Source organism: Nerophis ophidion, linkage group LG12 (genome assembly GCF_033978795.1).
Source record: "Nerophis ophidion isolate RoL-2023_Sa linkage group LG12, RoL_Noph_v1.0, whole genome shotgun sequence".
Classification (NCBI taxonomy): domain Eukaryota; kingdom Metazoa; phylum Chordata; class Actinopteri; order Syngnathiformes; family Syngnathidae; genus Nerophis; species Nerophis ophidion.
In genome coordinates, this window is record NC_084622.1 from 40,801,617 (window position 1) to 40,827,002 (window position 25,386).

Below are 25,386 nucleotides of genomic sequence, written 5' to 3' on the forward strand. Positions count from 1 at the left end.
CATGATTTCCCATTTCAGCATCTCAGTGACCTTATGCAAATTTTCACATTCAAATCGTTTTTTTAGGAAACATTGATTCCGCTGGCGAGTCCGTTGGCGAGTCCAATGATGCGTAAATCTATGATTCTGTTTACTTCCTTGTAACCGGAAGTGGGGCAGTCAAAGATCGACTCCAATTGGCTGTTCCACCTTGTCTTTTTTAAAGCTTTGCAGCGGCACCTAATGTGTCACAATTACATCGGTCGATTGGATAAAAAAGAAGTACAGATAGCTGTATGAATACTCCAGATTTTTAATAGTCCTCTTGGACCGTTATTGGTATACATCCTTACTGACGGAGGAAGCAAATGCTGTGATTAGTTTTCACAACCTCCATTCTCTGCATCTTGGTGCACAAGAGATACAAAACATGGTATAACATGAAATCATCAAGAAATATGTTGAATATGACTTTCTCATGTTGCCTTGACTGGCTTCTCTTTCATCTATCAAGTCTCATGAACAGATGTTGCTCAGCTGTTGTAGTCAAAATGATGGACTGAGTCACTGGCAGGCACATCCATCTGCAGAGAGCTGGTACGAGAGGTCATCTGGACAGCGAACAGCATGCTAGGGTGCATTGACTCCCATGTCTTTTCTGCCCACATACTTCCCCTCATCTCTGACATTCCGGTTCCTTTCCGCCCCGAGCCCAACTCTGAGTGCCCGACCCCACACTGTCCTGTCTATCTGAATTCTTGTCAGCCGTTCTGTTCAACTGATCACTTACCTGGAATGTGCCCTTGTCCACAAACGGTGAAGGCAGCTGGTGATAAGGTCAAAATATTCATAATAAGGTCAGCAAGGCATCAAAAAGGCAAGGTTGGGAGAATGGAGAGGAGTAGCTGCAGGGAATCTTGATAGAATGAAGGTTACATCAAAATACACTCATTATATTTGAGACACTGAAGTGGACACAGTAAGCAGGGCTTCTGTAGAATCTTTGAATTTTACTGTCCACAATTTTGAAAAATGCTAAGATTTAGTCATGTTTGTTCTGTATTTTAGTTCACATCGATCAAGATAAACTATATGAATAATCTCATAATAATATTAAAAAGATGGAACACTGTCACATTTCATGAAGCTTTTGTTGTCATAATCACTCATGACTATTATTCGTTTCTGGTATTTAATGATATTTCTGCTACCATGTCTGGGCACTGGCTTCCTCACCTCTGGCTGGACTTTTGTGTATGAATTGTTGAATGATCTACACAATTTTGAATACCGTATTTTCCGGACTATGAAGTGCACTTAAAATATATATTTTTTCTTCTCAAAACTCTACAGTGCGCCTTATAAGCCGGTGCGCCTATTGTAAGTAATAAAATTGGTTGAGCTCACTCACCCACCTCGAAGCTATTTTATTTGGTACATGGTGTAATAATATGTGCAACGAGTAGATGGCAGTCAAACATAAGAGATAAGTGTAGCCTCCACTATGATAGGTGTCAGGTTAACAACACAAAAATTTTAAATGTTCCATTGAAAATATAGAACACTACACACGGCGCTCAAAAATCTATCAAAATGTTTTAGTACGACTTTGGTAAGCTATGAAGCCGCACCACTTGAAGGACTGTCGGCACATTTAACATACAACTATAAGGTAAGACATTATCTGGCGTTTTGTTTCACAATGTTATGCAAAAGCAACTTTTCTTACCTTTTGGTACCTGCTGATCTGTATTTGGGATCTGCATATATCCTGAAATCCTGCCGTAGTTGATAAGCTTCTTATTTTTTTCTATCTTCTTGTTATGGGACATTCATCCTCCGCCGTTCCCATTTCTAACATAAAGTAGTGTAAAGTTCTTCTATCTGTCAGTAAACTCGCCATAATAGCGCTAAAACATACCGGCATAGTGAGTTTACATTATTCACCCAAGGAACTTTAGTTGAGAGTTCCGGTCGGACGTTTTTTTACGAGACACATTTCCGGTGTGGTAGTTTCCGGTTGAGGAGATGCTGCTCCGTTATTGGTTTAGTAAAGCCTGAATGTCATTAAAACAGTTAGCTCCATCTTTTGACACTTCTTCCACTCCTGTCCTTTGAACACTACACCGCTACAACAAAAATGACAATAAGACGACGCTGCAGAAGGTGAGCCACGTAAATAAGACCACCTACAAAACGGTGCATTCGGGAGCAACTGTCCGAAAGCGCCTTGAAGATGATCTGTAAAACTTAATCTATGCAACATTTTGACAAAAAACTACCATTGCATGTTATGTACACCACAAGAGTGTTTGCAATTTAGAATTAAATAAAATACATATGTATATACTGTATATATGACTCCTTTAAAGGCCTACTGAAACCCACTATTACCCACCACGCAGTCTGATAGTTTATCTATCAATGATGAAATATCAACATTGCAACACATGCCAATACGGCCTTTTAGTTTACTAAATTGCAATTTTAAATTTCCCACGGAGTTTCTTCTTGAAAACGTCGCGTAATGATGACGTGTACGCTTGACATCACGGGCTGTTAGGAAATATGAGCGCTGCTCACACACACAGCTAAAAGTTGTCTGCTTTAACCGCATAATTACACAGTATTTTGGAGATCTGTGTTGCTGAATCCTTTGCAATTTGTTCAATTAATATTGGAGAAGTCAAAGTAGAAAGATGGAGTTGGGAAGCCTTTGCCTTTAGCCACACAAACACACAGCGGTTCCTTGTTTAAAATTCACAAAGGTGAAACTTTACTATGGATCACAGCAAACATGGATCCCGACCAAATGTCAACCAGCAGGTTTCGGTGAGAAAATTGTGGTAAAAAGTCGCTTCTTACCGGAAATCAGCTGAGCTTGTGCCGTCCATAAAGCTGCCGTCGACTTCCCTGACACACTGCGCGTCAAGACACCCGTGGACACACACTTCCAACTATCAGGTACTGTTAAACTCACAAAAACACTAGCAACACAATAGAAAGTATAAGGGATTTCCCAGAATTATCCTAGTAAATGTCTCTAAAAACATCTGAGTCCGCCCCAATTCAATCGCGTTTTTTTTTTTTACTTTTTTTTTTTTCTAATCCGTCGCTATCAATACCCTCAAACACAAATCTTTCATCCTCGCTCAAATTAATGGGTAAATTGTCGTTTTCTCGGTACGAATAGCTGTTTTTGTTGGAGGCTCCCATTAAAAACAATGTAAAGATGTGAGGACCCATCAACATGTGACGTCATCGTCTGCGACTTACGGTAGAGGCAGGGCTTTTCTGTTAGCAAGCAAAAGTTGCAAACTTTATCGTGGATGTTCTCTACTAAATCCTTTCAGCAAAAATATGGCAATATCGCGAAATGAACAAGTATGACACATAGAATGGACCTGCTACCCCCGTTTAAATAAGAAAATCTCATTTCATTAGGCCTTTAAGGCGTTTTATAATCCGGTGTGCTTGATATGTGAAAAAAAAAATAGACCAATCATCGGCAGTGTGCTTTATAATCCAGTGTGCCCTTTGGTCCGGAAAATATGGTATCTTTCTCTATGCCTGCTATATCAGTTTGGCCTCTCTGTGCACTTCTCTGCTGCACAATAGTTTTGTAATTAAATACATTTTACCTGCGGTACGCCTACCCGCATTATACATCCTGGGGTCAAGCTCCAATTGTCTACTGCCTACTTATGTGTACACTTCCAGGTGAAAATGTAGTCAATACAAACACTTCATACAAAATGAGCTAAGCGAATTCGGTTGTTATTTGGATTACTACCATCAAAACTCTGACTGAAGCTTGCAAACCAAACTTGCCTCTTGTTTTTGGAAAGGTGTACATCCTGTTTTCGGCATATCTTTGAGCTGACGGTATAACTTTCTCTGTCTAACTATTGCTGTGTTCTCAGCTGTCACAATTGATCAAAGGGGATTTCAGATGATTCCAATCCACATTTAACATACTTCTGGAATGGAAACAGAATGAGGATTATTCCTGAATGTGCATAATCTATAACAGGTATCATGTACATACCTTTCTGGGCCAGCAACCTTCCTGAATACTGTCAGAAACTGGCAAATCAGAGGTATAGTGCACCACCACTTTTTTAGCTCTTTCTATTGAAGATGCAGGCAGTCATCCAATGATCAAATAAGACAATAGCGGAAAGAAAACCCCAGGGTTACACACCCATTAATGATATTTTCACAGACGACAGATTCCTCATCGATGGAACATCCTTCCAAAGAAGTAGATAGATTTTGTCTCTAATGTGCCACAGGTACAGAGACCAAGTTGATTAAAGGAGGGACAGAAACTCATTCATGAAATGGTGGTGCATGGGGTTTGGTCAATTTCCTCATCAAATTATAATAATAATAATAATAATAATAATAATGGATTTAGATCCGTATGGCGCTTTTCTAGACTCTCAAAGCACTTCAAAGAGAAGTGAGAACTCATCATTCATTCACACCTGGTGGTGGTAAGCTACTTTCATAGCCACAGCTGCCCTGGGGTAGACTGACGGAAGCGTGGCTGTCAGTTTGCGCCTACGGCCCCTCCAACCACCACCTATCAATCCTCATTCAGTCACCAGTGTGACTGAATGAGGGCAAGGGTGAAGTGTCCTGCCCAAGGACACAACGGCAGCGATTTGGATATCAAGAGGCGGGGAGCGAACCTGCAACCCTCAGGATTCTGGCACGGCCGCTCTACCTACTATGCCATGCCCCCCCATTAATGTGACTGACTACAAAGTTATCATTAACAATTTGTTAAGATAATGAGATCAATCGTTTCTTACATGAACAAATGTCAATTCCATTGCCTCATAAGTATCCTTATTAAATATAAAGTCACAAATGAGATCGATATTCGCCCTTAACTCATATATGTTTTGGTTTTTTTGTTAAACATACTTAAATGCCAGTCCAGTCCAAGTCCCAGTCCAGGTAACAGGACTTTGTCATGATCAGTTGCCGGGATCATGTTTTAGAATGGAATAAAATAGAAAGTACTTTATTGATCCCTGGGGGAAATTCAGCACCACAGTTTGCTTACAATAAACAATAAATACAAGCAAGGGCGCTCCACTCGCTGCCGCCACTTGATTTGTCCCCGGTGGATTCGAGGACACTTGGCCAGGCGACCCACCACCAAGTCCTCTCTCCTGCCTATTGAACTTGGTATTTTTTGGTATTCCGGGGACATCCGGAATCTGTCCTTTAGGGGGGATATTGTCATGATCTGGTTTTGTTTAGTTTTGTTCTATTAGTTCCACTACCTCAGTTCTGGTTTCAGCACCCCACACTCAGTCTGGCTTCCTTGTTTGCTTTAAGCACCAGTTACGTTGAATGATTTCTTGTTTCCATGCTTTTGATTCCTGTGCTAAGTTTAGCCTTAGCTCCCTGTGCTATCGGCACACTTGCTTTGTTTTGTTTGTACATAGAATGATTTATAAGAAATAAATCACACTCCAACCTGAACGCTTTGTCCGGAGTTTTGTCTGCATCCTGGGAGAACAACCCACGGAAAACATGCGACCCAACCGTGACAGACTTACAATAGAGCAGATGAACGTTTAAGTGGACACATGGCTTTGTATTCCTTGCATTGTATTTTACTACATCTTACCCATATTTCATATTAGATGTAATTGCACCCTTCACATTTTCAGGGGTAGTAATGAGTAGCTGAAGTTCAAATCAATATTGTTTCATGATTCGACAGATCAATGTTAATCTTTGGAGCAATCTAGTTTAATGTAAATGCCCTCCTTGTGCAGTGGTACATTTTTTTGATAGTGGCCAATACTGGGAATGTTGGTGTGGATTGGACAGTATTACCTATAATGATATTTCTATTTTTGACATGAAATATTAATGATACATCTTTTTTTTTTTTTCCTCATGTTACCTGATTGTAATTATAAGAACACATGCAAACCATTTTATGAAAAAAAATGTAGCCTATGCTTTAAATGAAGAGCAAAACAAGACATCAAAAGCCAAAGTTGAGAAACTGACAGGGCCCATAACTTGTTAGGTTACCAAGCAGTGTGATAAAACCTTCCAATGTCCTTTGGGCTTTCATCCTTTCTCGTAGGAAGTCCAAAACCGAGAGAGACTCCCTTATTCCCAATTCAATATGAAATCCAATTGCTTTGTCTCACATTTTACTCCCCATCTTCCACACTTGACCACCTTACCTATCTGGCTTTATTTCTGTGCGAAGAGCTCCCCTGATATATCGTAATATAAAGAGACATTGAAGAAAAGAGAGGAACATTTGGAAAGTCGTGTCAAATATCTATTTGTAAACTGTTATCTCAAAATTTATTGATATATCATACTACAGTGTTTCTGCATTTTGGGGGGAATTGTGCCTAGTTTTTTTTTTTATGTATAATTTCAAGCATACACAAGCATTAATTCAAACAATGTATCACAAAGTTAGATTTTTTTTTTTCCCTTCATCACTGATTATTACTCACTGCAAACTTAAGAGAGCCAACAAACATAATAAAACATCACTTACTGTGCAATGTCTGTTGTCATTAGGATGCTGACTGCTGGGATGTTCATATGTTTACATTTAAATGAATAATGATTCATAATCCTCACAAAGAAACGGTGTGGAGGCGGGAGGGACCAAGCGTCTTTTTGTGTCGTTCTGGCCATTTCCGGGTCCTAAATGGCTGTCAAAGTGTACCAGCCTGTCGGGTTCCGTCCTCAGACTTATTTTGTCCAGGTGAGATGCATTATTTATGAATAATATACAATCAACTTCAAGGCAGTAAGGAACTCCACGTGTGTTCATTCATAGTTTTGATGCCTTCAGCGACAATCTACAATGGAAATAGTCATGAAAATAAAGAAAACACGTTGAATGAGAAGGTGTGTCCAAACTTTTGGCCTGTATTGTATATAATATATAAATATACATTTATATATATATATATATATATATATATATATATATATATATATATATATATGTTTTTTTATATTTCCTTGTTCTCAGCAAAGATCTACCCCTGTGTCAACGTTGTTGTATGTCCATATATATGTATATATACATATATATATATATGTATATATATAGCTGGGATAGGCTCCAGCGCCCGCGCGTCCATATATATATATATATATATATATATATATATATATATATATATATATATATATATATATATATATATATATATATATATATATATATATACATATATATATATATATATGGACATACAACAAAGTTGACACAGGGGTAGAACTTCGCTGAGAACAAGGATCTTGGGCTCGAAAATCATGCCTCTCACCTGGATAATCGAGTGACGAAGATGTAAACCGACATGTTGGTCCAATCTGCCAGCCAATTTACACACGGAAATGGCAAGAGCGACACAAGAAGGTGGCTGATTCCACCCCCTTTTTCCTTGTGAGGATTATGAGTCATTTTTCATCTAAAATAGGAAGATTACAAGATTCCATCAGTCGGCATCCTAATCACGGCAGATGGATCAATCAATCAATAAATGTTTATTTATATAGCCCTAAATCACAAATGTCTCAAAGGACTGTACAAACCACTACGACTACGGCATCCTCGGAAGAACCCACATAAGGGCAAGGAAAACTCACACCCAGTGGGCAAGGAGAACTCACACCCAGTGGGACGCCAGTGACAATGATGACTATGAGAACTTTGGAGAGGACCTCATATGTGGGCAAGCCCCCCGCCCCTCTAGGGGACCGAAAGCAATGGATGTCGAGCGGGACTAACATGATACTGTGAAAGTTCAATCCATAGTGGCTCCAACACAGCCGCGAGAGTTCAGTTCAAAGCGGATCCAAGACAGCAGCGAAAGTCCCGTCCACAGGAAACCATCCCAAGCGGAGTCGGATCAACAGCGTAGAGATGTCCCGAACCGATACACAGGCGAGCGGTCCATCCTGGGTCCCGACGAGAGGTCCATCCTGGGTCCCGACTCTGAACAGCCAGTACTTCATCCACGGCCATCGGACCGGACCCCCTCCACAAGGGAGAGGGGGGCAGAGGAGAAAAAGAAAAGAAGCGGCAGATCAACTGGTCTAAAAAGGAGGTCTATTTAAAGGCTAGAGTACACAAATGAGTTTTAAGATCTTTTGCAATAAGTGATTGTGGAGAGGCGGAGCCGACGGGCCGACAGCGGGGTAGGACAAACCGGAGTCCTACTCAAGATGGCGGCCAGGAGGCGGAGTGTGCGGCTGAGCGGAGAGGCGGGGCGCGCCTGGAGCGACGCTGCAGCAATCGGAGCCAGGTGCGTAAAACACACACCTGCTCTCAATCTGTGCATCTTCTCTTGCTGTACAAAAGGGGAGAAGGAGTAGCAATTGGGACAGCAGAAGTAGGAGAACCAGTAGACGAAGAAGACGAGTGGGACCAGACAAGCGATGAGCCCCCGAGGAAGACAGTGTCACCGGCGACCGAAAGGCGAGCCGAGACGAGCAGCAAAGGAGGAAGCGCTGGAAATCGGCGCGACTGACTGGGACCCAGCACTGTTAATTGAAATAATACACGAGAGTCAAACCTGCTCCGCGATGTCTTTCATCGATGGTCCACGCAACCCGCACGATGGCGAATGGAAGCCGTTCACAGTGATGATTTAGTATGTTTGATGGCTCTCATTAAGTCTCCAGTGAGTAAAAATCCGTGATTAAGTGGGAAAAAAAAGCTAACCTTGTGATCCGTTATTAAAATTAATGAGCCACCCATGTAGCATGGTGTAACAGGGTTTAGTGCATGTGCTTCACAATACAAAGGTCCTGAGTGGACCTGAGTTCAATCCCGGGCTCGGGATATTTCTGTGTGGAGTTTGCATGTTCTCCCCGTGACTGCGTGGGTTCCCTCCGGGTACCTCAGCTTCTTCCCACCTCCAAAGACATGCACCTGGGGATAGGTTGACTGGCAACACTAAATTGGCCCTAGTGTGTGAATGTGAGTGTGAATGTTCAATAAATCAATCAATCAATGTTTATTTATATAGCCCTAAATCACAAATGTCTCAAAGGACTGTACAAACCACTACGACTACGACATCCTCGGAATAACCCACATAAGGGCAAGGAAAACTCACACCCAGTGGGCAAGGAGAACTTACACCCAGTGGGACGCCAGTGACAATGATGACTATGAGAACCTTGGAGAGGACCTCATATGTGGGCAACCCCCCCTCCCATCCCCCCCAGGGGACTGAAAGCAATGGATGTCGAGCGGGTCCAACATGATACTGTGAGAGTTCAATCCATAGTGGCTCCAACACAGCCGCACGAGTTCAGTTCAAAGCGGATCCAAGACAGCAGCGAGAGTCCTGTTCACAGGAAACCATCCCAAGCGGAGTCGGATCAACAGCGTAGAGATGTCCCGAACCGATACACAGGCGAGCGGTCCATCCTGGGTCCCGACGAGTGGTCCATCCTGGGTCCCGACTCTGAACAGCCAGTACTTCATCCATGGCCATCGGACCGGACCCCCTCCACACGGGAGAGGGGGACAAAGGAGAAAAAGAAAAGAAGCGGCAGATCAACTTGTCTAAAAAGGAGATCTATTTAAAGGCTAGAGTACACAAATGAGTTTTAAGATCTTTTGCAATAAGTGATTGTGGAGAGGCGGAGCCGACGGGCCGACAGCGGGGTAGGACAAACTGGGGTCCTACTCAAGATGGCGGCCTGGAGGAGGAGTGTGCAGCTGAGCGGAGAGGCGGGGCGCGCCTGGTGCGACGCTGCAGCAATCGGAGCCAGGTGCGTAAAACACACACCTGCTCTCAACCTGTGCATCTTCTCTTGCTGTATAAAAGGGGAGAAGGAATAGCAATCGGGGCAGCAGAAGTAGGAGAACCAGTAGACGGAGAAGACGAGCGATGAGCCCCCGAGGAAAACGGAGTCACCGGCGACCGAAATGCGAGCCGACCCAGCACTGTTTATTGAAATAATAAACGAGAGTCAAACCTGCTCCGCGATGTCTTTCATCGATGGTCCATGCAACCCGCACTATGGCGGCTGGAAGCCGTTCACAGTGATGATTTAGTATGTTTGATGGCTCTCATTAAATCTGCAGTGAGTAAAAGTCAGTGATTAAGTGGGAAAAAAAAGCTAACGTTGTGATCCGTTTTTAAAATAATAGGCCACCCATGCAACACGGTGTATGACATGGTTTAGTGCATGTGCTTCAGAATCAGAGGTGTGTAGAGTAGCCAGAAATTGTACTCAAGTAAGAGTGCTGTTACTTTAGAGATTTATTACTCAAGTAAAAGTAAGGAGTACTCACCCAAATATTTACTTGAGTAAAAGTAAAAAGTATGTTGTGAAAAAACCACTCAAGTACTGAGTAACTGATGAGTAACCTGTTCGTTTTATGATTCCAGCAACAAACATAAAAATAGCAATAAGCAAATTCAGAGCCAGGAATATCTCTTAAGCAACTAAACAATATTATATATTAAATAATAATACATTAAAATAAAAAAAATTAAGGCAAATTGAGCCACAATAACTTAACAGCACCATAGGCTCAGTAGGCATTGATTGATTGATTGATTGATTGATTGATTGAAACTTGTATTAGTAGATTGCACAGTACAGTACATATTCCGTACAATTGACCACTAAATGGTAACACCCCAATACGTTTTTCAACGTTCATCAATTAATAAATGACCAAGTCGAGGTGATCTACCTCATATATACATACACACATATCATATATATATATACATACCTTTATATATACAGTATATAATGTATATTTATTTATTTTGCGGTTTTTGTTCACATGTTAAAGGTGTTTTAATGAATATACATGCATGTTTAACATAAAGATTCCTATCTTTAATGAAGACAAGAATAAAAGTTGGTGTATTACCTGATTCCGATGACTTGCATTGATTGGAATCAGACAGTAGTGCTGATAACGTCCCGGTTTTCAAATGGAGGAGAAAAAAAGTTCCTCCTTCCTGTCTAATACCACATGAAAGTCGTTGGTTTTTGGCATCTTATTTGTCCAGCTTCCATATTCGTTTTTATACACTTAACAAGAAATACATTGACGGCAAACTCCGTAGCTTGCTAGTTTGTTTGCGCTGGCTTTCGGAGACTCTTATTTGTTAGCGCAGGCGCGATGGAGCGGCACTTTTATTGTGAAGACAGGAACTGTGCGATCAGTCTTTAGGCTTTTGACGGGAAGTAAGGTTGAAATAAAAAGTGTCTTTTTTTCCTTTACACTTTTGATTGATTGCTTGATTGATTGAAACTTTTTTTAGTAGATTGTACAGTACAGTACATATTCCGTACAGTTGACCACTAAATGGTAACACCCCAATAAGTTTTTCAACATGTCGGGTTCTACGTGTGACGGTCACGTGACCACCTGGCTCTGTTTAATTGGTCCAACGTCACCAGTGACTGCATGTGAGTGGTGAAACGCAAGCATGCGTAGTTCCTACTTCGAATGGGTGTCTGACAAAATCAAAACAAACAAAGCGTGCATTAACAGATCGATAAAAAAAAAAGTAGCGAGTAGCGAGCTGATTGCAGATAAATGGAGCGGAGTAAAAGTAGCGTTCCTTCTCTATAAATATACTCAAGTAAAAGTAAAAGTATGTTGCATAAAAACTACTCTTAGAAGTACAATTTATCCCAAAAGTTACTCAAGTAGATGTAACGGAGTAAATGTAGCGCGTTACTACCCATCTCTGTTCACAATACAAAGGTCGTGAGTGGACCTGAGTTCAATCCCGGGCTCGGGTTATTTCTGTGTGGAGTTTGCATGTTCTCCCCATGACTGCGTGGGTTCCCTCCGGGTACTCCGGCTTCCTCCCACCTCCAAAGACATGCACCTGGGGATAGGTTGATTGACAACACTAAATTGGTCCTAGTGTGTGAATGTGAGTGTGAATGTTGTCTGTCTATCTGTGTTGGCCCTGCGATGAGGTGGCGACTTGCCTAGTGTGTACACCGCCTTCCGCCCGAATGCAGCTGAGATAAGCTCCAGCACGCCCCGCCACCCCAAAAAGGACAAGCGGTATAAAATGGATGGATGGATGGGCCGCACATGCTTAAATTGAAAAAAATACGTAAATACTAAATAAATATTAGATGTTATTATTATTGCGCCTGTCATTACATTACATAAATCCTTAAACCATGTATATAAAACCTTAATCGGGCGTCTGGATGTTTTTAAGGGCCTTTATCGGCAGAATAGAGCAACTCTCATAGGCGCCATTGTAAGCTGGCTTTTGATCGTATAATGAAGAGAAAAAAATATATGTTCTTGTCTTACATTAGGATTGTGAATCAGAAAATTCACAAAAAAGTGCAGTTCCCTTTTAAAGCACAACAATTAACTGAGAGATTGCCCTTATCTTAAAACACTCTAAAGTTGAGATAGCACTGTAAATTGTGTCTGTTTAATAAAAGTCTAAAAAAAAGTCTAATACATTCTTATCCAATTAGAAAAAAAACCCCAAGATATTGGGTTGGGGGAAAAAAAGAGAATGAAGACATCGAAAGTTGCCGTAGTGTTTGTAAAGAAAGCACTAACATCATGCAGAAAACAAAGCTAAATCTTAAGCTGGTTTATCGTTCAGTACCATCCAACACAGGGCCAGATTTTGCAATGGTCAATGTAGGCGGCCACCCAGGGCGTAATTAATGTGAGGGTGCATGCACAAAAAAGAAATCCAAAACAAAACTCTCCAGTTTTCCAAACTACTGCCAATCATTTCCATTCGCGCCCCTTTTTTATATAGTTAAGGTGGCCCATTTGCTTGAAGGTAAGGACCGTAATTTGCCGACCTGTTTTTCTTAAACAGAGACGTAATGCTCCTCTTTTTCCAAAACCCACCTCTGGTGCATGTCATTAACACCTCCACCCATCTCACCCTAGGGCCGGCAAATTTCCAGTTTGTTTTATAGAGAGAACTCTAGCAGAAATAAGTGTACCCTCCTCCGTGGAAAATTGGGTACCAAAACAGACCCCCGTATTCGACCTCTGTATAAATAGACGACCTAGCTGCCAAAAGGGATGGTTCGCCCAGGGCGTAAATCTAGCCAGGACTTGTGGGGTGGGGGGATGGATCAGCCAAATCACGGTCAAGGCCGTAACCAGGATTTGACAAATACCGAGGTCAAAAATTGTTTGTCCAAGAGGACCTTTGATAGGCTGACATTATGGGTGTCCCAGCACCATATAAATTATATTACCTTGAGCCACACAAAGAGTTTCCAGAATAACAAAAGCTATAACCATCTATGTGTCTAATTATTACTCAAATCTCATCCGCATTAATAAAAACGATCCAAAATTTTTGTTTAGTACAGTAGCATCGCTAACCCAACAAGGGACTCCTTCCAGTAGCTCCACCCATTCGGCAGATGACTTTATGAAGTTCTCTAATAAGAAAATTGAACTTATTAGAAAGGAGATTAAAGACAATGCGTCCCAGCTACAACTGGGTTATAGTAACACAGATACGATTGTATATACGGCGGATACTGCAAATATCCAAAATAGTTTCTCTCGTTTTGATGAAATAACATTAGAAGGATTGTTACAACGTGTAAATGGAATAAAACAAACAACATGTTTACTTGACCCACTTCCTGGGAAACTTATCAAGGAGCTTTTTGTATTATTAGGTCCATCAGTGCTAAATATTATAAACTTATCACTTTCCTCGGGCACTGTTCCCGTTGCATTCAAAAAAGCGGTTATTCATCCTCTCCTTAAAAGACCTAACCTCGATCCTGACCTCATGGTAAACTACCGACCGGTGTCTCACCTTCCCTTTATTTCGAAAATCCTCGAAAAAATTGTTGCAGAGCAGCTAAATGAGCACTTAGCGTTTAACAATCTATGTGAAACCTTTCAATCCGGTTTCAGGGCAAATCACTCGACTGAGACAGCCCTCGCAAAATTGACTAATGATCTATTGCTAACGATGGACTCTGATGCGTCATCTATGTTGCTGCTCCTCGATCTTAGCGCTGCTTTCGATACCGTCGATCATAATATTTTATTAGAGCGTATCAAAATACGAATTGGTATGTCAGACTCAGCCCTGTCATGGTTTAACTCTTATCTTACTGATAGGATGCAGTGCGTCTCCTATAACAGTGTGACCTCGGACTATGTTAAGGTAACGTGTGGAGTTCCCCAGGGTTCGGTCCTTGGCCCTGTACTCTTCAGCATCTACATGCTGCCGCTAGGTGACGTCATACGCAAATACGGTATTAGCTTTCACTGTTATGCTGATGACACCCAACTTTACATGCCCCTAAAGCTGACCAACACGCCGGACTGTAGTCAGTTGGAAGCGTGTCTTAATGAAATTAAACAATGGATGTCCGCTAACTTTTTGCAACTTAATGCCAAAAAAACGGAAATGCTGATTATCGGTCCTGCTAGACACCGACCTCTATTTAATAATACAACTTTAACATTTGACAACCAAATAATAAAACAAGGTGACTCTGTAAAAAATCTGGGTATTATCTTCGACCCAACTCTCTCCTTTGAGTCACACATTAAAAGCGTTACTAAAACGGCCTTCTTTCATCTCCGTAATATCGCTAAAATTCGCTCCATTTTGTCCACTAAAGACGCCGAGATCATTATCAATGCGTTTGTTACGTCTCGTCTCGATTACTGTAACGTATTATTTTCGGGTCTCCCCATGTCTAGCATTAAAAGATTACAGTTGGTACAAAATGCGGCTGCTAGACTTTTGACAAGAACAAGAAAGTTTGATCATATTACGCCTGTACTGGCTCACCTGCACTGGCTTCCTGTGCACTTAAGATGTGACTTTAAGGTTTTATTACTTACGTATAAAATACTACACGGTCTAGCTCCAGCCTATCTTGCCGATTGTATTGTACCGTATGTCCCGGCAAGAAATCTGCGTTCAAAAGACTCCGGCTTATTAGTGATTCCTAGAGCTCAAAAAAAGTCTGCGGGCTATAGAGCGTTTTCCGTTCGGGCTCCAGTACTCTGGAATGCCCTCCCGGTAACAGTTCGAGATGCTACCTCAGTAGAAGCATTTAAGTCTCATCTTAAAACTCATCTGTATACTCTAGCCTTTAAATAGACCTCCTTTTTAGACCAGTTGATCTGCCGCTTCTTTTCTTTCTCCTATGTCCCCCCCTCCCTTGTGGAGGGGGTCCGGTCCGATGACCATGGATGAAGTACTGACTGTCCAGAGTCGAGACCCAGGATGGACCGCTCGTTGGGACCCAGGATGGACCGCTCGCCTGTATCGGTTGGGGACATCTCTACGCTGCTGATCCGCTTGAGATGGTTTCCTGTGGACGGGACTCTCACTGCTGTCTTGGAGCCACTATGGATTGAACTTTCACAGTATCATGTTAGACCCGCTCGACATCCATTGCTTTCGGTTCCCTAGAGGGGGGGGGGTTGCCCACATCTGAGGTCCTCTCCAAGGTTTCTCATAGTCAGCATTGTCACTGGCGTCCCACTGAATGTGAATTCTCCCTGCCCACTGGGTGTGAGTTTTCCTTGCCCTTTTCTGGGTTCTTCCGAGGATGTTGTAGTCGTAATGATTTGTGCAGTCCTTTGAGACATTTGTGATTTGGGGCTATATAAATAAACATTGATTGATTGATTGAGTGTCATGATCCGTTGCCCGAGTCATATTATGTTTTGTTTGGTATTTCCTTAGTTCATGTTTATTTCTGTTTCAGCACCCTTGTTTGTTTTCATAGTTACCATGTGTGGAGACGGGCGTGGTCACGCCTTCCCTGCAGGCGGGGTGTGTGCCGGAGCCGGCCATGAAACAACCAACAGGTGAGTGGATAATCTCAGCTGGAACGAGTTATCTAATCACCTGTTCCCTTTTATTAGCAGCACCGGAGACCATGAGGAGAGGAGATCGTGGGAGCAGGAGAGACCGAGAGGCTGAAAAGCAAAGAAAGAACTTTTGATAGAAAAACTAGATTGCTGAAAAAGCCAAGAAAAAACTTTGATAAACAAACCAGATTGCTGAAAAGCAAAAAGATTAACTTTGAAAACGACAACAAACGAAAAAACAAAAACTCTCCAACGTCTCAAGGTGTTGTGGTCACACTGGTCCGCTGGAACCCGGAAGGGAGGAGGAAGACCTCACACCATGGGTGCTGATTTTCTGCACCTGCCACTAATTAGTAGTCGGGATGCTCACCTGCTCCCGGTCACTAATCACAGAGCTATTTATTCCTGCCTCGTGCCACACTCTTTCTGACAGTCTTGTTTGCCTCATGTGAGACGCTTACGTTCATTGATTCTTTTTATGTAAGTTTATATTTACGAGCTTCTTGCCCCCTTGTTGCCAGTTTCCTATGTTAAGATCTGCCGTAGCTTCTCGTGCTTTGGGCACATTTTCCTTTTCGTATGTTTACCTTCGTCATTGAAATAAATCACCTTCTTACCTGTATTTGGCTTCTTGACGTCCTTTTGCATCTTGGGGAAACGACCACCGCAAAACCATGCGACCCAGACTTTACACCTTCAACCTAATCTCTGTGATGAATGGATGTGGATTCTTTTCTGATTGTGTTGCCTGCCTTTTTTATAAAGCAAATAGGACTGTGTGAGTTTTCGTCGTGTACTTCGGCTTCCTCCCACCTCCACAGACATGCACCTGGGTATAGGCTGATCGGCAAAACTAAATTGGACTTTGTGTGTGAATGTTGTCTGTGTTGGCCCTGCGATGAGGTGGCGACTTGTCCACGGTGTATCCCACGTTCTGCCTGAGTGCTGCAAGGATAGCCTCCAGGCCCCTTGCGACCTTAAAAGGGATAAGCGGTAGAAAAGTGGATGGATGGAAGGGTTTCTCTTAACAAAGTTTTTGAAGCTATTGTTCTAATTGTGCCTATTTCTTTACTATGTAATCATCCCCATATCAAGAAAAGTAGGTTTGAATGTTAGTGTGGATGGTTGTCAGTCCAGTAATGGACTGGTAAACTGTGAAGGGTCTACTCTGCTGCTTGTCCACAGTCAGCAAGGATGGATTGAGATGTGACAACACAATCCAAATTAACATGCACTAAACAGTGTGTGCAAACTATAGAATTGTGTGCACTATTAGTTTGCGTGTTAAGGTGTATCTACAGTTGTGATCAAAATTATTCAACCCCCACACAATTTTGGTGTTTTAGCAAGTTGGACATTTATTCCGTATTTTGTTTAAAGTCATATCAAATAAAGATGCATTAAATAGACAAATGCAACTTGAATTACAACATTATATTTTGTAACATACCAAACAGTGTCATTTCTCTTAATATCTCATTGACAAATTGATTCAACCCCTTGAAGATCATAACTCTTAAGAACAGAATTTGAATAAGGTTTTTTCAATCAGGTGTCAAAAACACCTGTAGATGTGATTGGAACCATAACGAGCAACAATTAAACTGATTGAAAAAGACTGTGACGCTCAGCTTCTTGTAGATGGTCAATGGTGTAATTGCAACATGGTGAAGTCCAGGGAGTGGTCAAAGAAGTCAAGAGAGAAGGTCATTTATCTTCATAAGAAAGGATATGGATATAAGAAAATAGCAAAGACATTACACATTCCAAGAGACGCAGTTGGGAGAATAATTTGCGAGTTCAAAGCTAAAGGCACAGTGGAAACACTACCTGGGCGTGGTAGAAAAAGGATGCTGTGTGCAACTGCTGTCCGGTATTTGAAGCGTACAGTGTTGAAAAACCCCCGGGTAACAGCTGAGGAACTACAACAGGGCATTGCAGAGGGGGGAACGCAGGTTTCGTCCCAGACAATAAGGCGCGCACTACGAGATGAAGGCCTCCATGCCAAAACTCCCAGGCACACCCCAGTTCTGACTACCAGACACAAAAAACTAGACTCCAGTATGCCAAAAATCATCTGGACAAACCCCAAAGGTTTTGGGAAACTGTTCTATGGAGTGATGAGACAAAACTGGAACTCTTTGGGCCTATGAATCAACGTTATATCTGGAGGAGAAAAAATCAAGCTTACAAAGAGAAGAACACCTCGCCTACTGTTAAGCAAGGTGGGGGGTCAATCATGCTCTGGGGCTGTTTCTCTGCCTCAGGTACCGGGAGTCTCCAGCGCGTTCAAGGCATTATGAATTCTATTTCCTACCAGCATATATTAGCTGCAAATGTCATGAAGTCAGTGACGAAGCTGAGGCTTGGGAGACGTTGGACCTTTCAGCAGGACAACGATCCCAAACATACCTCCAAATCAACATCAGAGTGGTTGCAGAAGAAGGGCTGGAAGACTCTGGAGTGGCCTTCACAGTCGCCAGACCTAAATCCTATAGAAAACCTGTGGTGGGACTTGAAGAGGGCAGTTGCAGCACGCGAGCCCAAGAATATGAATGAACTGGAGGCCTTTGCCCAAGAGGAATGGGCTAAAATACCTGTAGGTCGTTGCAAGAAGCTTGTGTCCGGTTATGTATCACGTTTGAAGGATGTAATTACTGCCAAAGGGTGTTCTACTAAGTACTAAAGATGCATGTAACCAGGGGGATGAATCATTTTGTCACTGAGATATTAAGAACAATTTCCTTTTTTGGTATTTTGTAAAATACAGTGTTACAATTTAAGTTGCATTTGTCTATTTGAAACATCTTTATTTGATATGACTATAAACAAAATACAAAATAAATGTCCAACTTGCTAAAACACCAAAATTGTGTGGGGGTTGAATAATTTTGATCACAACTGTACTAAGACTGCATGCTCAGTTGATAAGTGCAAAAGTGCGGCAGACCACCTTATTTGAATGAGGATTTTACATGTATCCCTGCTGTCACCAAGGAGACACTCATTTGCCTCCATTGTCCTGTACTGCAGACCTGGGCAACATTTGGCCCGTTAAGCTTTTCAGTCCAGCCCGCTGAACATTTCCAAATATATTTTTTTAAACCTTTAAAGGGTTCTGTTTGCAACTTGCTCGGTTACATTTTTCAAAGCAAAAATATAATAGAAACACCATTGGCTAGCTTATGTTGCTATTAGTGGTTTAACGTCACACATTTGTTTTAAAATTGTCTTTACTTTTCACAATTACGAGGGTTATGTGATACAAATTTCAATCAAGTGAATGAAATAATTGGTGTTTAGGGCAGTCACCGACCCTGTCTCGTCCACACGTATGCGCAGGGAGAGTGTGCACTAGAGATGCGCGGTTTGCGGTCTCATCCGCGGAGTCTGCGGATAAACCGCGGCTCGGACGGGTGACATGACGAAAAAATTGATTTTAATAAGATTCGGGCGGGTGGTGGTTGAACCATCCGGAAATATTTGAAATACATGGTTCTGGGATCGGTATCCTTTACCATTCAAAGGGCCATTTAAGACCCATGTCACAAAGCGAAGAAGACAATAGGAGACGCTATTGTTCTCTAGAATGACTGCCGGCAGTCACCCAGATAATAAGTATTAGGGCGTGCTATGAAGCCATTGGCTTTGTCGACTTCTGCAGCATGTACGATCTGCTTGTCAGTCCATCAACATGTTGTGTGGGGCAGCAACACGCACACGACTGGAAGGCATACTGGGTGACACAGAGTACACTAATGGTTGTGATATAAAAACATTTAACACTCTTACTAATATGCGCCACGCTGTGAAGCCACACCAAACAAGATTGACAAACACATTTCGGGAGAACATCCTCACAGTAACACAACTTTGGGCGGTTTAGCTCGGTTGGTAGAGTGGCCGTACCAGCAACTTGAGGGTTGCAGGTTCTATTCCCGCTTCTGCCAACCTAGTCACTGTCGTTGTGTCCTTGGGCAAGACACTTTACCCAGCTGCTTCCATTGCCACCCACACTGGTTTGAATGTAACTTAGATATTGGGTTTCACTATGTAAAGCGCTTTGAGTCAATTGAGAAAAAGCGCTATATAAATATAATTCACTTCACTTCACAACATAAACGCAACACAACAAATACCCAGAATCCTTTGTATCCATGAGGTTTCCTGACTATTTTATACACCCCGCTAGCAGCAAACCCATGCAACATGTTGCCAGACTAACAATTGGTTTGTACATGTTGTTGAAGGTGTCAAAGGCAAAGGCTTCACAGCATGCCCACATTCTTGCCAATTGTATATTCGCGAGAACGTTAGCGGCTCCCATTATCTACATTACTCTGTAAAACGGGTTTAAATAGCTCTGTGCGTGGTAAAGGTGGCCGACCTCTGATGGTCTTCAGCGGGCGGGTGGCGGGCGGTTGCAGTTCTGATTAAATGTTGGTTCGGGAGGACGGCGGGTGGATGACGACTTTGGTGATGCGGTTGCGGATGATATAATTGCCTATCCGTGCATCTCTAGTGTGCACACATACAAAAGCAGTCCAAGAGAAGCAACAAACAATTTGCAGACATGTTGTTATTACAATAGAATACACATTCAATAAAAGCTAATGTTAAGCTTTGCAAATCACACTTGGGTCTCCTTGGACTGATTCTCACTCATCTGCTTGGACTGGACATTGGCCAGGCAGCCAAGGACCAGTTATATATTGATCAAATAAAGTTTACTTGAAACCCTTAATCAAAAATGTCTCAAAGGGCTGCTCAAGCCACAACAACATTCTCTGCTCAGATCCCACATCACGGCAGGAAAACAAGAAACTTTCAAAGGGACCACAGATGTGGGGATCCCCCAGCCCCCGGGTGACCGGTGCAGTGGATGCCGAGGGGATACAATTAATAATGTGAGAGTCCAGTTCATAGTTGGGCCAGCAGGGGATCCTCTTGCATGTAGAGACGTCAGGCGCAGATACGTCACTGACTGATACATATAGAGTGGTCACCCCGGGAACTCGGGAGACTTTATGAGCGAGTCCAGTCCATTGAGAGGCCAGCTTGGGATCATCTTGAATGCATCAGTTGGTGATGTCTCTGCGCTGCTGATTTGTCTCCAAAGAGGAGTGGTCCATCCTGGGTCCCCACTTTGAACAGCTAGCGCTACATCCGTGGAGGCTGATCCGTGGTCACCTCAGTCAAAATGTGAATGGGAAGACTTGATAATATTCAGAAGACGAAGGGATGAGTGCGGTACACAGAATCAAATTGGGGTTGGGAACAGAGACAATAAGTAGGGTTTATAGGTTCCAAACCAATTTTCCTCCGATGGGATACAATTAAATAGGGTAGGAGCTTGACTAATTTGTGCACTGCACAGTGTATATTTACGCGGAGAGCAGTGTTTTTCTTATCTGTGCCTTTAGTTGAGACTTAAAGGGGATCTATTTTTGCTAAACAAACTTTTTTTTACCTGTTGGTGCCTGTTTTTGTGTCGTTGGATCCCGAAAGTCCCAGAATTGTATAATCAAACCATAAAGGATAGCATGGATTTTTATAAAACAATCTTGCCTTCCTTTATACTTCCTCCAAACAAGTTGTTTGGAATTTGAATAGCTTTGTTCCTAGTTACGTTAGTGGATATCGCCATATATCAGGAGTAGGGAACCTAATGGAAATAAACATTTTAATCAGAGCTGTTCATTTATGGAACAAACTTGACCGTGGAATAAAACAATGTAAATCTATGTATGCATGAAAAAAAAATGTATATGATGATGAAAAGATATAAATGATTAAAATGTTTTATTCATTATTGGTTTAAATCTTGTAATGGAAATAAATGAAAATATGGCTTTGTCTTTGCCAACATTGATTGTCAATGGTGGTATTTGCGAAAAGGGGCCGATATAAGTTTTATTCCCACTGCGGTAAGGGAAGTCCTGTTTAGGGGTTGACTGGCGAACTTCCTGTTTTATGTTGAAAGTCTAATCCTCCTCTCCTTTCAGCCCACTTGCCTTTCCTCTTGTGTCACTGGTTTGATGTCTTTCATGAGTGCCTGATTGTGCCCACCTGTGTCACCCGCCCTGGTGTGTGTGTGTATAGTAGAGATGCGCGGATAGGCAATTATATCATCCGCATCCGCGTTTCCAAAGTCGTCATCCACCCGCCGTACACCCGAACCAACATTTTATCAGGACCATACCCGCCCGCCAACCGCCCGCTGAAATACATCAGAGGTTGTCCGCCTTTACCACTCACAGAGATGTTTAAACCCGTTTCACAGAGTAATGATGACTATTGGAGCCGCTAACGTTCCCGCGGCTATCCAATAGAGTTCATCCTGATTACAAGAATATGGACGTGTTGTTAAGCCAGTGCCTTAGACACCTTCAACAACATGTACGAACCAATTGTTGGTCCGGCAACATGTTGTGTACAGTTTCCGCAATTGCACATTCAAGATTGAAAGGAATACTGGGTGATACAGAGTACACTGACGGTTGTGATATAAACAACTTTAACACTTACTAATATGCGCCACGCTGTGAAGCCACACCAAACAAGATTGACAAACACATTTCGGGAGAACATTCTCACAGTGACACAACATAAACGCAACACCACAAATAACCATAATCCTTTGTATTGATGACACTTCCTGAATATATTTTACACCCGCGCGCCCCCAACCCCGCCCACCTTACCAACGCATGGGGGTGGGGGGGGATTGCTGCTAGGGGTGTATAAAATAGTCAGGATGTGTCATGAATACAAAGGATTATGGGTATTGCGTTTATGTTGTGTTACTGTGAGGATGTTCTCCCGAAATGTGTTTGTCGTTCTTAATTGGTGTGGCTTCACAGCGTGGCGCATATTACTAAGAGTGCTAAAATTGTTTATATCACAACCATTAGTGTACTCTGTGTCACCCAGTATGCCTTGCAGTCGTGTGCGTGTTGCCGCGGAAGCCACACCCAACATGATGCTGGACTGACAAACAGATCGTACATGTTGTAGTAGGCGACAAAGCCAATGGTTTCATAGCACGCCCTAATACTTGTTAACTGCGTGACTATCGGCAGTCATTCAGGAGAATAATAGTGTCTCTTATTGTCATCTATGCTTTTATGACATGGGTCTTAAATGGTACTTTAAATGGCAAATGATACTGATCACAGAACCATGTATATCAAATATTTCCGGATGGTTCAACCCCCACCCGCCCGAATCTAATTAAAATCTATTTTTTTGTCATGTCAACCGCCCGACCCGCGGTTTATCCGCGGACTCCGCGGATGAGACCGCAAACCGCGCATTTCTAGTGTATAGCCCTCGTCTTCCCCTGTCTTGTTGCCAGAGTATATCGTCCCATCGTGTATCGCCAGCTGTCCGCCGCAGTCTTGTCCGAGTTGTTAAGTATTGCCTCGCATTATTCCTTAATTTCTTCGTACTTTCATAAGAAAAGTAATTATGATTTGCTGAAGTTTTTTGGTCAGTTTTTTGAGCTAGTTTCTTAGTGCTCTGCCTTCTTTTTTCCCTCTTGGAGCTTTGTTTATAGCTTTTTGTATCCTCTCCGTGAGCGATTTTCTTTTGGTGTAGTTAATCATATTTTGTTGTTTTTTTGATTATTAGATCTGTGTTGATTTTGCTATCATCTTTTTTCCGTCCCTCGGAAGTGACTTTCTGTTTATTGTTTTTTTCCCTGTGCAACGTTTCCTTTTTACTTTAGTGCAGGGGTCACCAACCTTTTTGAAACCAAGAGCTACTTCTTGGGTACCGATTAATGCGAAGGGCTACCAGTTTGACACACACCTAAATAAATTGCCAGAAATAGCCAATTTGCTTAATTTACCTTTAACTCTATGTTATTATTGATAATTAATGATATTTATCTTTGTGGAAACACTGATCATCTTGATTTCTCACAATAAATATATATTTTTGATGACATGTTTTAAATAGGTTAAAATCCAATCTGCACTTTGTTAGAATATATAACAAATTAGACCAAGCTATATTTCTAACAAAGACATATCATTATTTCTTCTAGATTTTCCAGAACAAAAATTTTAAAAGAAATTCAAAACACTTTGAAATAAGATTTAAATTTGATTCTACAGATTTTCTAGATTTGCCAGAACATTTTTTTTAATTTTAATCATATTAAGTCTGAAGAAATATTTCAAAAATATTCTTCATTGAAAAAACAGAAGCTAAAATGAAGAATTAAATTAAAAAGTATTTATTATTCTTTACAAAAAAAATTAAAAATACTTGAACATTGATTTAAATTGTCAGGAAAGAAGAGGAAGGAATTTAAAAGGTAAAAAGGTAAATATATATGTTTTTAAAAATCCTAAAATCATTTTTAAGGTCGTATTTTTTCTCTAAAATTGTCTTTCCGAAGGTTATAAGAAGCAAAGTAAAAAAAATAAATGAAGTTATTCAAACAAGTGAAGACCAAGTCTTTAAAATATTTTTCTTGGATTTTCAAATTTTATTTGAGTTTTGTCTCTCTTAGAATTAAAAATGTCGAGCAAAGCGAGACCAGCTTGCTAGTAAATAAATACAATTTAAAAATTAGAGGCAGCTCACTGGTAAATGCTGCTATTTGAGCTATTTTTAGAAAAGGCCTGCGGGCTACTCATCTGGTCCTTACGGGCTACCGCGTTGGTGAGCCCTGCTCTAGTGTGTCTAGTATAGAGTTTATAGCCATTTGTGTATTCACTCTATCTGAAAAGAGTTCTCAGAAACTGTTGAATAAAAGCCTGCGTCAATTGTTCCCCGTCTGCAGCTGAGTCCTGATGTTGCCAAGGCCATACAATTTTTTAACTTCTTTCTGCTTCTTTTCATGCATACTTTACTTTAATGTTATGTCTGATTTATTTGAATGTTATTCCTTTGTTTTGTTTTTTTCATATGAAATGAATAAATAAATGAACTGAACACATCAAACCTTATCAGCCAGGAGTGTTACGAAAGCGGAAAAAAAAAAAAAATCAAATTGTCAATTAGATTCAGTGCATTATCCAAAACCGAATATGGATGCTAATGACCTAGCACACAGTCAGGTCCTTTATATGGCTCACTGGAACAGTTGCAGGCTTTCACCCCCAAAGGATGCAATAACATGTGTTGGTCCCATAAAGGAGAAAGTACTAATAGAAAGTAGAAACTTTAGTGAGTGGAATAAAAAGCAACAAGGGTACAACATCCATGGCAAACACACACCACTGTGTCCTCTGTCTGCTGGAAATGTTCCCTACTTGGAAGTACAACAGGGGTCAGGATTTGGCCATGAAAGGTACAAGCTGTCAGTGTCCCCTTTATCCTGTCCCTTGGTATTCTCCATATAATCCCCGATTTAAACTTCAAAGCTATTGTGATCTGATTCCATCCTGTTTGTATAGTTCATTGAACTTGTTTTTCTATTAATTCAAAACAAGAACAACTACTTTTATTGGTTCGAATGTACGATTCTTAAATGTCTTTAAACATATGTTTTTGTTTAACTTAAAGGCCTACTGAAATGAGATTTTCTT